At 45.0% G+C, this 18,300-nt stretch overlaps 1 protein-coding gene across 1 annotated transcript in view; it reads left to right on the plus strand.

Moving 5' to 3' along the window:
• RBM47 (RNA binding motif protein 47) overlaps positions 1-18,300 on the plus strand; it is a 205,730-nt gene that overhangs the window by 69,016 nt on the left and 118,414 nt on the right. The window contains exon 2 of the mRNA XM_003258613.4: positions 16,665-16,744. The gene's annotated coding sequence lies outside the window, so the exon portion shown is untranslated. The remainder of the gene's footprint in view (positions 1-16,664; positions 16,745-18,300) is intronic.

Here is an 18,300-nt window from a genome sequence, read left to right on the forward strand (position 1 = left end):
TGGTCTTGAACTCCTGACCTCATAATCCACCTGCCTTGGCCTCCCAAAGTGCTGGGATTACAGGCATGAGCCACCACGCCCAGCCTAGCAGCAATGTTTTAGTTATGGTGGTCAGCAGTCAAAGAGGACATAGATATAAACTTCGAATGTATGACTAGGCAGGAGAGGGTCGGGGAGGTCACCTCCTGGCTTCCCCCGGGCTGGCAAGTGACCAAAGGCTGGCACCGCCAGGAGCAGGGAGAGCCAAGGTGTCCTCATTTAATCCAAGGAATTGGTTGTATTGTGAGCTCTGGTTAGATTTTTTTAAAAATGCACCTGGCAAGGTTGCTTTGAACTCTTGATCATCCAAGAGTGGCAAGAAAGTGCTGGGCCGTGCACATGCTCATTCCTCAAACATCTGTGCCTTGGCAAAGTGGAGATAACCAAAAGTCTGAATTTCCATACTCTTGTGTTTTAAAATCAGAACCCTAGGCAGCACAGAAAGCATTTTAAGAGTTTTCTGCACTTTTCATGGAGTGGAGTTAGATTTTGCAGGTGATACCGGTGAAATCTTTAACTGTCAGTGACCCTGGCCATGTTAGGAAATTCCTGACAACTGTCAGACCTCTGTGGGTCAAAACTCAGCTTGGCTGTGTTTTGACAACACTGTTTTGCTGACCAGGCTGGTGTTTAACTATTGTGCCAGGGTCAGGATGGAAAAATAAGAGAGTAATGTCAAGAAAATGAGTGCGTGGTTATGGGTGAGTGATTCTCAGACCTACTTGCTAATCTATCTAACAGCTATCTGGCTAGTGCAAGTAATTTGGCCAAAATTTTTAAAAAAGGTAAACACTAGAAACTGCTTGTAATGTATGGATTTGAAGGAACACTGACTTACTATTTCATTTGCAGTTTGTTGTGCTTGAGAGTCAAGGCTAGGGCATATTTTGTGCTGCCAACAGGAATCAGAAGTTGAGAAATCAGGAACAAGTGTTCTTTCTACCCTCTAATAAAGGGCCTGACTTCGCAAAAACAACAATAATCCTATTTTTGCACCACCAAGAGTCTTCCCGATTTGGGTGGGACCTTAGAGGATGGTAGAGGGGATACTTCATGAAACTCAAAAAATCTTTGCTGAATCAAGATTTTCTCTACCCTGGTGTTGGTCACCCACAGGAACAAAGATAGAATCTTTTACATTTAAACAACACCTCAGTTTTTCTTCCTTAACAGTCTTATTTTTAAAAAATTTAAATAAGATCTCCAATGTTTTCTTCAGGCTTTCTCATTCAGCATTATCTTGGACTTTGGGGCTTCAGGGAGAAAATGCAGCTTCTCTGTATAGTTTCTGAAATGATGCATGCATACTCATGTCACTTGATTCGTTATTGTAGAAATAACACCCACATTATGGGCTAGCCATATCGTATTCTGTGTTTGTCACCTGTAATTGAGAAACACAGCCTGATTTCGTGTTAGACTCACTTGAAAAATATTTATTAGGCTCTCTCCTTCTATTTGCCAGAAATAGAGGCAAAGGCTGCTTTTCCATATAATCCAAACCAGCTTATATTCTATCTTGGTGAAGTAGTCTCTAAAGAAATAACCATTACTGAGGGGCAAATGCTATCTATGTCATGGTAATATACCTTGTAATAGGGATAAAGACCTTGTAATAGGGATAAAATAAAGGCTGGGTCTACCTTATTCACCACAATCACTAGCACAGTGCTTGGCACATAGGAGGGGCTCAGTACATATTTCTTTCTTTTTTGAGATGGAGTCTCACTCTGTCACCCAGGCTGGAGTGCAGTGGTGCAATCTTGGCTCACTTCTACCTCCGCCTCCCGGGTTCAAGTGATTCTTCTACCTCAGTCTCCCAAGTAACTGGGATTACAGGCGCCTGCCACCACGCCCGGCTAATTTTTTTTTTTTTTTTTTGACGGAATTTGACTCTGTCGACCAGGCTGGAGTGCTGTGGCGCAATCTCGGCCCACTACAACCTCTGCCTCCCGAGTTCAAGCGATTCTCCTCCCTCAGCCTCCCAATTAGCTGGGACTACAGGCACCCACCACCACACCTGGCTAATTTTTGTGTTTTTAGTAGAGATGGGGTTTCACCATGTTGGCCAGGCTAGTCTTGAACTCCTGACCTCAGGTTATTCGCCCAACTCGGCCTCCCAAAGTGCTGGGATTACAAGCGTGAGCCACCATGTCTGGCCTGTTTTTTTTGTTTGTTTTGTTTTGTTTTGTTTTGTTTTGTTTTTGTAGTTTTAATAGAGACAGGATTTCAACATGTTGGCCAGGCTGGTCTTGAACTCCTGACCTTAAGTGATCCACCTGCCTCGGCCTCCTGAAGTGCTGAGATTACAGGTGTGAGCCACCATGCCCAGCCTCAGCACATATTTTTTAGACATTTACTCATTCAATAAATGATTGAGTAAATGAATGTCTGAATGTTAAAAATCATAGAATTCGATATAGTTTAAGTTAAAGCAAATGACAGACCAAAAGTTCACAGGGAGGAAAAATGATTTCTGAGCCTGTGTTAATGAGATATCTGTATTTTCAGAGGAGAAATCTCAAATTGCAAATATCAACTTATACAAACTGTGAGTCACTTATTTCTCTGAGCTTCAGTTTTCTCCATCTGCAAAAAATGAGAAGAATAATATCTGTTTTGAGCACAAGATGAAGCAACAGTGTAAAAAGGTTAGGTGCAAAACTCCACCATGGGAGCTTTGAGGAATTCAGGACGATGTAATTTACACTGAGATATGCTTATAATCTGCTTGGGAAGACAAGAGCTAACTAGAGGAAACATTAAAAAAGAATAAGAAATTTAAGCAACAATCCAAAACTATAAAGATAACAGCTCACTGAGCAACATATGATAAATTGCCAAAGAGGATCGCCCAGGCAATAACAATTTCACAACTCAGAGGTGGGAGAAGGCCGTGTGTTTGTCTGCTGAGGAACCTCTGATTTTTTATTGTAAAATTCTAGACTCATGCATTCATTCACTCAACAATTTTTTTTTTTTAAGACGGAGTTTTGCTCTTGTTGCCCAGGCTGGAGTGCAGTGGTGCAACCTTGGCTCACTGCAACCTCGGCTCACTGCAACCTCCGCCTCCTGGGTTCAAGCGATTCTCCTGCTTCAGCATCCCGAGTAGCTGGGATTGCTGGCACCCGCCACCATGCCCAGCTAATTTTTGGATTTTTGGTAGAGATGGGGTTTCACCATGTTGGCCAGGCTGGTCTTGAATTCCTGACCTCAGGTGATCCGCCCACCTCGGCCTCCCAAAGTGCTGGGATTACAGGCATGAGCTACCGCGCCCAGCCAACTCAACAAATATTTATGGAGCTACTAAGATGTGGCAGGTGCTGTGCTTCACACTGGGGACACAGATGATCATATAGATATAGTACTGTCCTCAAGGAAATTACAGTCTAGTAGGAACAGCCAGTCAGTGAACAAAGAAAGCCAGGAGTATTTAATTAGAAGCCATGATGAGTGCCCAAAGGGAAAGTGTACACCAAGATGTGGGTGAGAATTAAAGGGTGGGACAGTCTACTTTGGGCATTGGGCTTCCCTGAGGAATTGACATTTGAACCGAGATCTGAGGAATGGAGGTAACCCCAAGGACTTAGCCAAGTAAGCACGCTGTGGGCCCAAATGATCAGCATCTTTTACTTCCACCAATAATGAATTTAGGGGAAAGAAAAGTTGAAGCACAAATTATAATTGCTCTGCATTCTGGACATTAGGGAAAAATCAATTTTTAATGAGCATGGACTTTCATATGTGCATAACTCCCCCCAACATGCCCCCCAACACACATTCTCATGCTCACACCCCACCTTCATTCAGCTCTTCATCCCACTTCATCATGTAAATGTATATATATATATATATATACATATTTTTTTTTTTTTTTTTTTTTTTTTTTGAGACAAGGTTTCTCTCTGTTACCCAGGCTGGAGTGCAGTGGCACAAACTCAGCTCACTGCAACCTTTGCATCCTGGGCTCAGGTGATTCTCCCACCTCAGCCTCCCAAGTAGCTGGGATTACAGGCATGCACCACCATACCTGGTGAATTTTTTTATTTTTTGTAGAGACAGGATTTCACCATATTGCCCAGGCTGGTCTGGAACTCCTGAACTCAAGTGATCCTCCCACCTCAGTCTCCCAAAGTGCTAGTATGACAGGCATGAGCCACTGTGTCTGGCCCTCATAGTATAATCTTAAAAAGAATGTATTAGCTTGGTGCAAAAGTAATTGCGGTTTTTGCCATTAAGAGTAATAGCAAAAACTGCAATTACTTTATTTTTGAGACAGAGTCTCACTTTGTCACCCAGTCTGGAGTGCAGTGGTGTGATCGTGATCCTCCTGCCTTGGCCTCCCAAAGTGCTAGGATTACAGGCGGGACCTACCGCACCCGACCCTCATAGTGTAATCTTAAAAAGAATGTGTTAGGCTGGGTGCGGTGGCTCAGCCTGTAATCCCAGCACTGTGGGAGGCTGAGGTGGGCAGATCACCTGAGGTCAGGAGATGGAGAACAGTCCGGCCAACATGATGAAATCCCATCTCTACTAAAAATACAAAAATAAGCCAGACGCGGTGGCGCATGCCTGTAATCCCAGCTACTCAGGAGGCTGAGGCGTGAGAACCGCTTAAACCCAGAAGGCAGAGGTTGCAGTGAGCCGAGATCACGCCACTGCACTCCAGCCTGCGCGACAGAGCCAGACTCTGTCTCAAAAAAAAAAAAAAAAAGATATTTTCAGGTCTCTAGCAGGTTGGCCTCAACGTTTCCCAGAGGCTCCTGGGGAAGATGTTCAGGGAGGCAAAAGTTTTGATCTCCAAGCCTCTGGATGCCATTTTCCCGAAAGTGGCCATAACTTCTGGGAAGTCAGCTGTGCTGTGCCCTGACTCAGCTGGTGTCATCGCTGGTCCAAATCGCTTTCACAGGTGACAGCACAAGGCCACCTTGGCCGTTCATCTTGCCGAATTCTATTTCTGGGACCCACATCAGAAAAACAGTTGAGGCAATCACTGACTTTCAGATCACATTCCCATCATTCATGAGAGAGGCAGGATGATGTGGCGGCCGCAGGCATGGCCTGCAGAATTAGGCTGCCTGATTGCAGTCCTAGCATTGCCAGTTACTAGGTGTGTGATGTAGGCAAGTCACTTCTCTGCATTAATGTAAATGAGACATCTTTGTCGAAACCCATTGGGTCAGATGTGTTTTAGAATCCAGAACATTTCAGATTTTAGAAAGATAATATGTTGCACGTACCCTGTGTTGCTTAATACCACTCATCTCGGGCAGTATTCCTTGATCACACCCATCACTATTTCTTCAGCAGAGCGAATGGACACTCAGACATACTGGGAGAAATGAAGTCTGTAGAGAGTCTCATTAGAAACTAGGAAGTCAGGGGCTGGGTGTGGTGACTCACACCTGTAATCCCAGCACTTTTGGAGGCTGAGACGGACGGATTACTTGAGGCCAGGAGTTTGAGACCAGCTGGGCAACATGGCAAAATCCCGTCTCTATTAAAAATACAAAAATTAAGCCAGGTGCGGTGGCTCATGCCTGTAATCCCTTTGGGAGGCTGAGGTGGGTGGATTGCCTGAGGTCAGGAGTTCGAGGCCAGCCTGGCCAACATAGTGAAACCCCATCTCTAGTAAAAATACAAACAATTAACTGGGCATGGTGGCGGGCACTTGTAATCCCAGCTACTGGGAAGGCTGAGCCAGGAGAACCGCTTGAACCCGGGAGGCGGAGGTTGCAGTGAGCCGAGATCGTGCCATTGCACTCCAGCCTGGGCAACAAGAGGGAAACTACGTCTCAAAAACAAAACAAAAAACCAAAAATTAGCTGAGTGTTGTGGTGCGTGCCTGCAGTCCCAGCTACTCAGGAAGCTGAGGCAGGAGAATCACTTGAACCCGGGAGGTGGAGGTGGCTGCAAGCCGAGATCACGCCACTGCACTTAAGCCTGGGAGATTCTTTAAAAAAAAAAGGAAGAAAGGGAGGGAGGGAGGGAAAGAAAGGAGAGAGAGATTGGGGGAAGGGAGGAAGGAACTAGAGAGTCGGATTTTGCTGCTAAATTATTTCTTTAAAATTTTTTTCTTCCTCTAGAGCAATCAGAAAGAATGCTGAATTATTTCTAAAAATTACTTGGTTTTTCAGAGTTATAGTGCCTCTTACAGGTGAGATGTACATCTTGGAAAGAATTCAATGAGATCATATATATAAAGTGCTGAGAACAGAAGGCACCATGCAAGTGTGAGCTTTCATAAAGTAAACTTACTTGTTATGATGAAGCCACTGGAGACTTCATTTGTGACACTGTGGCCAGCCCACCAGCTTTTGTCTTTTTTTTTTTTTTTGAAGTTTGCTTTGCATATCCCACTTTTTTCCTAGGTATTTTCCATGTTGGGCTATTTGACTTATGTTAGAAGCAAAGCAGCCCCCAGATGTTACTATTGTACCTGGTATGTTGTCAAACTGCACTTTAAAAGGACAGAGGACAGGAAGTAAATGACGCATGACTCAAGTGACTGGAAATGGTTCTCGGATAGGAAGTTATCGTTGGGACAGTAATGAGAGGAAGTATAGTTCAGTTGAATGAGCCCTTAGAGAGCATTAGTTCCCTGGGCGCAATTCCACTGAGTGCATTCTTTGCACCAGGCACCGTGCTGGGTCCTGGGGTTGCAGAGATGAATACGGGACTGTGCATCCTTTAAGTGGTCCCGCGTCTCCTGATGTTCACCATTTCTATGTGATCTTGGAGAAACCAGGTAACCTCTCTGCACTTGTGTACTCGGTTTCAGGACAAAAGGGCTGGCTGGCTCATCTTACAACTGAGGCCCTATTTTACCTTCAAATGTCTCTGATCGCAAAGAACTTAGCAGAGGTTGCTGGCCAACCACTCTTCAGCACTCTGAATTCAAGTAAAGGACAGGCTTTTTAGCTTGTTGATAGTAATAGTGTTGGAACAGATTTGATTAAGGGCTTATTATCTCTCCAACCAGGGGATATTTTATTTCTCAAATATTGACTATTGACTAGTGCTAGACCCTGCGTTAGGAGCTGGGAGTGCCTTGGTGAAGAAAAGTCCCTTATCATGGAGCTCACATTTTAGTGGGGCAGATAGATAGTGAAAAGTGATCAAAATGAATACATAATTGGCCGGGCGCAGTGGCTCACACCTGTAATCCCAGCACTTTGTGAGGCCAAAGTGGGCAGATCACCTGAGGTCAGGAGTTCAAGACCTGCCTGGCCAACATGGTGAAATGCCATCTTTACTAAACATACAAAAAATAGCCGCGCATAGTGGCATAAGCCTGTAATCCCAGCTACTTGGGAGGCTGAGGCAGGAGAATTGCTTGAACCTGGGAGGCTGAGGTTGGAGTGTGCAGAGACCACACCACTGCACTCCAGCCTGGGTGACAGAGTGAGACTGTCTCAAAAATAAAATAAAATAAAATAAAAAATACATAATGCAATTTCAGATAATAATATGAGCTAAGAAGAGAAATAAAGATAGGAAAGAGGAAGAAAGAATATAGAGTTGGTGACTGGAGAACTGTCTTAAAAGAATAATCAATTCACGAAGTAGTCCATATTTAAAAAAAAAAAAAGCGATCAGAGGTGGGGCATGGTGGCGCGTGCCTGTAGTCCCGGCTACTCGGGAGGCTGAGGCAGGAGAATCACTTGAACCTGGGAGGCGGAGGTTGTAGTGAGCCAAGATCGTGCCACTGCACTCCAGCCTGGGTGACAGAGTGAGACTCCGTCTCAAAAAAAAAAAAAAAAAAAGAAAAAAGTTGTTGTCAGAGAAGACTTCTTGGAGGAGGTGGCATTTGAGCAAAGACCTGAATTCAGTCAGGGAGAGAGCTAGGATGGGGGGTGGTGTAAAGGCTAGGAAAGGAAATTCCAGGTGGGGGCGACAGTGAGTGCCAAGGCAGGAGGAGAGAATGAGCTGGTTTGTTGAAGAAACGGCCAGAAGGCCAGTGGCATAGCCACCACTGTGAGGTTGATGGAGAATGAACAGCAGGGAATGGAGCACAGCCGAGCCCACGTTATGCAGGCTCCTAGAGGGAACCTGGGGAAGGACTCTGGATTTTATTCCAAGTGTGAGGACACGCCATTGGAGGGTTTTGAGAAGGGAAGTGATGTGACCGTGTTTAAAAAGAAAGATTGATCTATCAGAGTATGGATTCGGCAGCCATATACAGAAATGAGTCTACCCCTGTTCAAATTAATTTAGCCCACCTGCTACTGCAGGATCTGGACTAGATGAATTTTTAACATGTCAATAGTTGAAATACAGAACCTATTTTTATTTATATCCTTTATCTTTTTATTATTTATTATTTATTTATTTATTTATTTGAGACAGTCTCGCTCTGTCGCCCAGGCTGGAGTGCAGTGGCATGATCTCAGCTCACTGCAACCTCCATCTCCCGGGTTCAAGCAATTCTCCTGCCTCAGCCTCCCGAGTAGCTGGGACTACAGGTGCCCGCCACCATGCCCTGTTAATTTTTTGTGTTTTCAGTAGAAACAGGGTTTCACCATGTTAGCCAGGATGGTCTCCATCTCCTGACCTCGTGATCCACCTGCCTCAGCCTCCCAAAGTGCTGGGATTACAGGTGTGAGGCACTGCGCCTAGCCCCTAAATCCTTATCTTTAAAAAAGTCTTAGGGCCTCTGTATTTTTCTTTTAAAAAAGATCTTGTATAAAGATGGATTGCTGTCTAGAAGAGAAAACGTTTCCAGTTTTCGAGTCAATGCCTGTGTCATCTTTTATCTTCTTTTAGTGTAACTTTTGAAAATTATGCTGTGGCTATGCAGTGACTCATACCTGTAATTCCCAGCACTTTGGGAGGCCAAGGCAGGTGAATCACTTGAGGTCAGGAGTTCGAGACTAGCCTGGCCAACATAGTGAAACCTTGTCTCTACTAAAAATACAAAAGTTAGCTGGAAGTGGTGGCACGCTCCTGTAGTCCCAGGTACTCGGGAGGCTGAGGCAGGAGAATCGCTTGAATCCAGGAGGCGGAAGCTGCAGTGAGCCGAGATCCCACCACTGCACTCCAGCCCGGGCAACAGAGCGAGACTCTGTCTCAAAAAAAATTAAAAAAAAAAAAAAGTACGCTATTTGATTCTCTCTCCCTCCCTCTTCCTTGTGTACTTCCTTCTTCCCTCCTTTCGTTTCTTTTTTAAAAGTGCTTGTTATTTTATTAGAGACCTGGATTCTGCTTGCCAATGTTAATAAAATGCAGGATTGTTTTTATTAGGTACTATTTGTTTGCTTTGTTTTGTTGTTTTTCTTCTTTGTACAAAGATGTCTTGGGAATATTGAATATATTCACAGATGGTAGAATCGGAGCTTGCGGTTCTGCTTTCTTTGCCCTGACCTTGTTTGAGACGTGCTTGCTTCTGATATGCTGATTCCATGTTGCAAAAGTGAAAGTATGTACTAAAGTGCCTTAAAATTAAGCAGCAATGTAAATAGAGATTAAATTGTCTTTTGAATTTGCCAGCCTCGAACCATATGTATTTTGTGGCCACCATATTTTCTTCATTCTTTTAATAACTGTGACCCAAGCCCATAGTGATGTGTATACCTCTCGTGTAGAAGCAGGTCAGAACATTCACTCTCAGTTACCTCGACAAGTATTTGTGGGCAGGCTGGGCTTGCTACCTACACAGCCTTGTAACAGCCCACTTTTGTGCTCAGGAAATGTATCAGAACCACAAGAGGGCAGCTTGTCCAGTGAACCTAGGGGTAAAAAAGTGCTGCTCATTAGCTACAGGATAATGAGGGGGAAGATGTCTAAATTTTTCAAAATGTTTCTTGCATAAGGAAGGTTTTTTTTTTGCATTCCTTGATGGTTTCATCTATTCAAAGAGAGAATGACTTTGGAAATTAAAAGTTTTAAGACGAGTTTCTTCATGCATATCTATTTTTTGCTTCTCTGGAATATAAATACCCATTTCCCCTTGAATCCCTTATTCCTCCATCTTCTGCCCCTTCAATCTTTATTAAGGTATAATTTACATATGATAGGGCCTGGCACGGTGGCTCACACCTGTAATCCCAGTACTCTGGGAAGCTGAGGTGGGCGGATCACTTGAGGTCGGGAGTTTGAGACCAGCCTGGCCAACATGGTGAAACTCCATCTCTACTAAAAATACAAAAATTAGCCGGGCATGGTGCTGGGCACCTGTAGTCCCAGCTACTCTGGAGGCTGAGGCAGGAGAATCACTTGAACCCAGGAGGAGGAGGTTGCAGTGAGCTGAGATCACACCACTACACTCTAGCCTGGGCGACAGAGAGAGACTCTGTCTCAAAAAAAAATTACACATGATAAACTTCACACATTTTCAGTGGTGACTTTTAACACATGTATCCAGCTGTGAAACCACTACCCCAATCAAGATGTAGGAACTAACATCTCTGGCAAGTTTTCTCATGCCCCTCTGCAGTCAGTCACCCCTCAAAGGCCCCACATCCCCTTTAATCTTTAATCCTTGAAAACATTTTACCTGACACAAAGCATTTTATAACTTTAAAGTAATGATTATGCACAAAATTTACGGTCTTGTGTAGGAGACCATGTGAGAATTTGGGAGAGATGCAAGGAAATCAAACCCAGCTTCGTTCCAAGACAACTCTATTGGGTTTGACCCTTTGTGGCTGTGGTGGTGGTTATCCTCTGGCTACTATTCATGGAGAGGGAGAATTGTCATTAACTGAACAATCATTAATTTCCCATTTGTTCTTTAATATTTATTTCTGCTGTATTTAACATTTATTACTGGGCGCGGTGACTCACGCCTGTAATCCCAGCACTTTGGGAGGCCGAGGCAGGCGGATCATGAGCTCAGGAGTTCGAGACCAGCCTGACCAACATGGTGAAACCCTGTCTCTACTAAAAATACAAAAATTAGCCAGGCGTGGTAGCACACGCCTGTAATACCAGCTGCTTGGGAGGTTGAGGCAGGAGAATTGCTTGAATCTGGAAGGCGGAGGTTGCAGTGAGCTGGGATTGCGCCACTGCACTCTAGCCTGGGTGACAGAGTGAGACTCCGTCTCAAAAAAAAAATTAGCTGGGCATGGTGCCGCACACCTGTAATCCCAGCTACTTGGGAGGCTGAGGCAGGAAAATTGCTTGAACCCGGGAGGCGTAGGTTGCAGTGAGCCGAGATCATGCCACTGTACTCCAGCCTGGGCCACAGAGCGAGACTTCATCTCAAAAAAACAAACAAAAAAAACATTTATTGCACCTACGTACTTGTATTATTTAACTTAAAGAATCCTCCCTCTAAGGGAAGTGCTATTATTATCATTACTTACAGACTAGGAAAATAAGAGGGAGACTGAGGTACTGGCTGGGCGTGGTGGCTCACGCCTGTAATCCCAGCACTTTGGGAGGCAGAGGCAGATGGATCACTTGAGGTCAGAAGTTTGAGACCAGCCTGGCTAACATGGTGAAACCCTGTCTCTACTAACAATACAAAAATTAGCTGGACATGGTGGTGTGTGCCTGTAGTTCCAGCTATTTGGGAGGCTGAGGCAGGAGAATCGCTTGAACCCAGGGGACGGAGGTTGCAGATTATGCCACTGCACTCTAGTCTGGGCGACAGAGGAAGGCTCTGTCCCAAAAAAAAAGAAAGTGAGGTACAGTCACGTGTGGCTTTTGATTGAGAAAAAAGAATGAGTAAGGTTAGTTTCCTGATGAGGATAAGTGAAATTAAAAGTTTCTTAAGAAACTCATTTTCTCATTGATCATAATGATATGTACCCAGGCCGGGCACAGTGGCTCATGCCTGTAATCCCAGCACTTTGGGAGGCCAAGTTGGGCAGATCACTTGAGCTCAGGAGTTTAAGACCAGTATAGCCCACATGGTGAAACCCTGTCTCGGCTAAAAATACAATTATTAGCCGGCATGGTGGCATGTGCCTGTAATCCCAGCTACTTGGGAGGCTGAGGCAGGAGAATCCCTTGAATCCAGGAGGCAGAGGTTGCAGTGAGCCGAGATAGCGCCATTGCAGTACAGCCTGGGTGACAAGAGCAAAACTTTGTCTCAAAAAAAAAAAAAGTAATATGTACTCAGATTTAAAAGCCAGGGCTTCTCTTTCCCTACATAATGCCCTTGGGCAGTGTCACCCGTGGCTGCAGCTGAACCCCATGATGACTGACCTTGACCGGCAAGCATCGCTATGTCTGTTTCCCTGTTTCCTGCCTTCATTGTCTCCTGACAGGTCGCCCTGCCTTTAGCCCTCCTCTGCATTGTGATCAGAGTGATCCTTCTAACATGCAGTTCTGGTGATGTCACCTTCCTGATTAAAATTCTCTGATGGCTCCCTCGGCAATCAAATACGGGCTCCTGGTTCCTTGCCTCGGCAGCGGCACATCCTGTTGCTCTCGCCTGCCCATCTTCACCCTGGCTGCGCTCAGCTCATTGTCCTTCTCCAGAGATCCTGTACGCTCTTCTGTCCCTGCACCAGGAACTGACTGTTCTGTCTGGAAAATGCCCTCTTGTCTTTCAGACGTGTCTGCGGGGTAAACTGTTATTCATCCTTCAGGACTTGGCTCACATCTTCCCTGATTGACACAGACATGGGATCATCTTCTTCCCAGCTTCCAGGGCCCCTTGTGGATTAGAGCTGGTGTCACGTTGTTTTATAATGGTCTCATCCCAACTCTGTGCTCCACTAATCTGTACTCTCCTGGAGGGCAATGACTTTGTCTTCTCAACTTGACATTTCTAGCCCAGCTCAGCACCTGGACTCACTATCCAGACTGTAATACCACAGAGGCATAGAACATATTCATATTCACCACTGCTATTGCCATTGCCTGGCATAGGGCCTGGCCTGTAGGAGGTATTCATTTCATATTTGTCGAAAGCATTAATAGTGGGTGTTTTTAAATATAATACTGTAATGGTTTAGCTCAGGAATTGCAACCTGAAGGGCATCATCAAGCCATGGCCGTCTTTTGTATGGCCCCATAGTATTTTAAGTTTTTTGAATTTGATACCTGTGGATAGAGCATATGCTCTCCTGTTTACCACTGGTTAATTGCACAGTTAATCCACTCTGATTATCCTGCCCTTGACCTCTTTACTCATCTGCAACTCATCTGGTCCTGGGAGATGAGGTTGGGGGATGTGGGGAGGGGCGGTGTATTTATTTGTTTAGGCTGCCATAACAAAATACCATGGGCCAAGTGGCTTTAACAGCAGACATTTATTTTCTCATGGTTGTGGGGGCTGGAAGTCCAAGATCAAGGTGACAGCAGGGTTGGTTTACCTGGAGACTTTTCTGCCTGGCTTGCAGATGGCTGCCCTCTCACTGTGCCCTCACACAGTCATCCTTCAGTCTGTGTTGTCTGTGTCTGAATTTCCTCTTCTTATAAAGACACTGGTTATATTGCATTAGGGCCCATCCCCATGACCTCATTTAATCTTAATTACCCATTTAAAGACCCTGTCTCCACATATAGTCACATTGTGAGATACTAGGGGTTAGACCTCGAATTTATGAATTTGTCAGGGCAGGGAGGGGCACTGTATATCCTAGAACAGGAAGGGACATGAACTCTCAAGTACCGTGGTCTGTTCCTTGCATCTGATTCCTGTTTTATAACATGTCACTAAAAGGGAACCCGGGAGCTAGCAGAGAGAGCAGTTCGTTCACTGAGGCACAATCTGGATGGTTATAACATGCACCTGCTCAAACACCTGATCTCCACACTGATCACTTTGATCTTGGTACCATATTCGTGTTTCTTAAGCAGCTAACATTTAGTCAGAATGCCAGGTAGAACTTAGGTGCTTTTCCTTTTGGAAATCCATACCCTTTTTCATTCTATCACTCCAAAAACTGATGGGTGGGCTGCAAACTTTCTTTGCCAAGGGTTAGGTGGACAGGAGAGGTAAAAGCTGTATAATGACATGGCACCACCTCCATTTGCTGTAAGCAAACAGCTAGGTCCTTTATTACCCTTGAAACAGGCACTCGTGACACAGGTTGGACTCAGAGAAGCAAGTCAAATGCCAGGTTTCTGTGGGTCAAAGTTCCTTCCAGCACTGTATGTTAATCAGAAGCTCAACCTTAGTTAATTTGGCCATTGCGTTGGGAAGAACTTTGGAACAAATGATTACTGAGCTGGACTGCAGGAGTTAGCATAGCCCAGTATTTTCTTATCCAAGAGGTACGTTGTAGTCTTGTAGTCTTTCTTGGAGGGGATCTCAGGAATGAGACATTTGTCACAGCTTTATTTATTCTTGGTGGAACAGTAGTATAATAAAATCTTCTACACTGAACCTAGCTCATCAAAAGTATTTACTTGCCGGGCACAGTGGCTCACACCTGTAATCCCAGCACTTTAGGAGGCTGAGGCGGGTGGATCACATGAGGTCAGGAGTTCAAGACCAGCCTGACCAACATGGTGAAACCCCGTCTCTACTACAAATGCAAAATTAACCCGGAGTGGTGGTGCATGCCTGTAATCCCAGCTGCTTGGGAGGCTGAGGTGGGAGAATCGCTTGAACCCAGGAGGCAGAGGTTGAAGTGAGCTGAGATCATGCCACTGCACTCCAGCCTGGGCGACAAGAGGGAAACTCCATCTTAAAAAAAAAAGTATTTACTTAAAAATATGAAACTGAATTGTTAGAGAATATTATTTGTATATAGGCAGAAAAGCCAGCTGTAGAGGGCTTCCAAGGTGAAGGAACATTTAAAACCAACACAACTGGCCGGGCGCGGTGGCTCAAGCCTGTAATCCCAGCACTTTGGGAGGCCGAGGCGGGCGGATCACGAGGTCAGGAGATCGAGACCATCCTGGCTAACACGGTGAAACCCCGTCTCTACTAAAAATACAAAAAAAAAAAAATTAGCCGGGCGTGTTGGCGGGCGCCTGTAGTCCCAGCTACTCGGGAGGCTGAGGCAGGAGAATGGCGTGAACCCGGGAGGCGGAGCTTGCAGTGAGCCGAGATCGCACCACTGCACTCCAGCCTGGGGGACAAAGATTCCGTCTCACAAAAAAAAAAAAGAAAAAAAAAAAAAAAAAAAAAAAAAAAACCAACACAACTCACAGTGATTTAAATGATTTTGAGTGTTTGGCAATTAACCATAAAAGACCACAATTTAATGTGCCTCTGCAGAAATAATTTTAAATGAACTTAATAATCATAGCCGCCCTTCATTGAACATTTTCTCTTTGTGCCAGGCCCCAAAGGCTTCATATCTGTTGTCACAATGTCTCCAACAAATAGGTACTATTAGGCCCATATTAGATGAGAAAAACTCAGAGGTTCAGAGAGGTTGAGTAAAATGCCCAAGATCAACCAGCTAGCAAGCAGTAGAGTGGAATTTCGAGCACCTGGTCAAACCTGTGAGCTTCCCCTCCCTGTTAGTCCACTCTTTATACATTTCCTCTTCTCTCTCTCTTTCTCTTTCTCTTTTATTTATTTATTTATTTGTTTTTTTTTGAGAAGGAGCCTTGCTCTTGTTGCCCAGGCTGGAGAGCAGTGGTGTGATCTTGGCTCACTGCAACCTCCGCCTCCCAAGTTCAAGCAATTCTCCTGTCTCAGCCTCCTGAGTAGCTGGGACTACAGGTGCCTGCCACCACGCCTGGTTAATTTTTGTATTTTTAGTAGAGATGGGGTTTCACCATACTGGTCAGGCTGGTCTTGTACTGCTGACCTCAGGTGATCCACCTGCCTGGGCCTCCCAAAGTGCTGGGATTACAGGCGTGAGCCACCGCGCCTGGCCTCTCTTTCTCTCTTTTAAAGACAGGATCTCAGGCTGGGTGCAGTGGCTCACGTCTGTAATCCCAGCACTTTGGGAGGCCGAGGTGAGTGGATCATGAGGTCAGGAGTTCGAGACCAGCCTGACCAACATGGTGAAACTCTGTCTCTACTAAAAATACAAAACATTGGCTTGGCATGGTGGGGCATGCCTGTAATCCCAGCTACTTGGGAGGCTGAGGTAGGAGAATCGCTTGAACCTGGGAGACGGAGGTTGCAGTGAGCTGAGATCACACCACTGCACTCCAGCCTGGGTGACAGAGCGAGACTCTGTCTCAAAAAAACAAAACAAAACAAAAAACAAAACAGGATCTCACTCTGTTTCCCAGGCTGGGGTGCAGTAGCATGATCATAGCTCACTGCAGCCTCAGAACTCCTAGGCTCAAGTGATCTTCTTGCCTCAGCTCCTCCAACAAGCTGGGACCATGGGCACCCAGCTAATTTTAAATTTTTTTGTAGAGATAAGATCTCACTGTATTGCCCAGGTTGGTCTCAAACTCCTGGGCTTAAAGTGATCCTCCTGCCTCGGCCTCCCAAAGTGCTGGGATTACAGGCATGCAGTTCTCCTTTCTCTCTTTGTCATAGTAAGATTTTCTTTCCTTGAGTGTCCTTTAATTAATATGAAATGGAATAGTCTTGCAGAACTGGCAAAATGATGTGACCAGTGGAGATTTCCTATATTGCCTGGTTATGTAGCTTCCCTTGAAGTTCCAGGCACACACAACGGCCTGTGATAATAGCAAAACACCATGTTCCGTCTTCTCACCCCCTCTCCCAGTTCCATTTAGTGATCACTAACTTTGGACTTCTCAATACTGGTCTTTGGGTCAGTAGTGTTATCTTTTTCATTTCACAGCTCAGGTAACGGAGGCCTTGGAAGGAGACTCTGCGTCAGGTCACCCAGCAGAGATCAGCAATCCCTGGCTCACTGAGGAGGTTTGGTAAGTTGCCATCATCTTCACCATGACTCAAATGCACATAACCCCGGAGGGAGAAAAGTGGGTGAACATCACATAGCGACATCAAAATGCTAATCCTTGCCACCCCCCTTTGTTTTTCATTTTACGAACGTATTGTTGTCGTGTTTGTTTAATTCACTAGGCCAGAGTGCCCTGTATGTTTATAAGCACAAATGTCCTCAGAGGACTCCCACAGCCAAAAGGAATGACAGAGGTGTATTTGAATGATTTCAATGAAACTCTTTTAATACTGATTTCATGAAAATGTCTGGCGGTGGGTTCTTCCTGTAGCGTTACTGCATATCATCAACTAGAATGCATCCCCCTGCCCTTCACACATACAATTTAACATGTCTGAAATTCGGCACACCTTATGCAAACAGGTCTGGTGAAATACAGCATTTCTCTGATAATCCCCAAATGACCAGCATTAAGTATTCCCTACATTCTATTTTTCACACAATACAAATGGTTTTTTTTTTCTGTTCAGAGGGTTGAATTTTTAAGGGTAAGAAATGTATGGTCTGATGAGTAGCTGATTAGTGAGAAGTCTGTGCTTACCAAAGAAAGAATTTAGGTTTCTTTTTTTGTTTTTGTTTTTGAAACGAAGTCACATTATCACCCAGGCTGGAGTGCAGTGGCATGATCTCGGCTCACTGCAACCTCTGCCTCCTGGGTTTATGTGATTTTCCTGCCTCAGCCTCCCGAGTAGCTGGGACTGACTACAGGCATGCACCACCACACCTGGCTAATTATTGTATTTTTAGTCGAGATGGGGTTTCACCATGTTGGCCAGGCTGGTCTCAAACTCCTGACCTCAAGTGATCTGCCCACCTCAGCCTCCCAAAGTGCTGGGATTACAGGCATGAGCCACCGCACCCAGCCAGAATTTAGTTTTCTAATACTGAAAGAAAAACTTTTTTTTTTTTTGGTGACTTCATATGATGGTCTTGAGATGAGCACCCCAAGGGCCTTGTAAATAGTGGGCGCTGGCACTCAGAACAGCCCATGTGAGATGATGAAGCAGGCTTCCAGACATAAGATCCCAGAATCAGACACTCATCCAGGGTTCCCCTCCTGCAATCAGTGGGTAGGAGTTTGCAATGAAAATACCCCATGCTATGTCCCAGAATGACTCGTTCATTTATCCGTGAAAGCAGAGTCCAAATCCATGTTCATGTTAAATGTGCAGAAAAATAGCATCTTGAGAGTTAATGCCACAGAATGGGCATGATTCCCTAAGCCACATTTGCCTGACTGAGACAGACTTTAACATTTGCAAAACCTCCATGTTATGAGACCCTATAGGTGATAGTACGTGATCTGTAGGGATACAAGTAAATTCATTAACAAACATTTTTTGAGCACCTGCTATGTGCCAGGCTCTGTGCTAGGCTCTGTGTTAGATGCAGCATAATTAAGAAGTAATTAGGACAGAAAGGATTGCTGTCCCCACAGGGCTACTTTAGTAGTCACAGCAGATATTAAATAATACATTAACAGAGTAATGAGTGGGCTGATGAAGAACTGTAA

This window comes from Nomascus leucogenys, chromosome 20 (genome assembly GCF_006542625.1).
Source record: "Nomascus leucogenys isolate Asia chromosome 20, Asia_NLE_v1, whole genome shotgun sequence".
NCBI lineage: Eukaryota > Metazoa > Chordata > Mammalia > Primates > Hylobatidae > Nomascus > Nomascus leucogenys.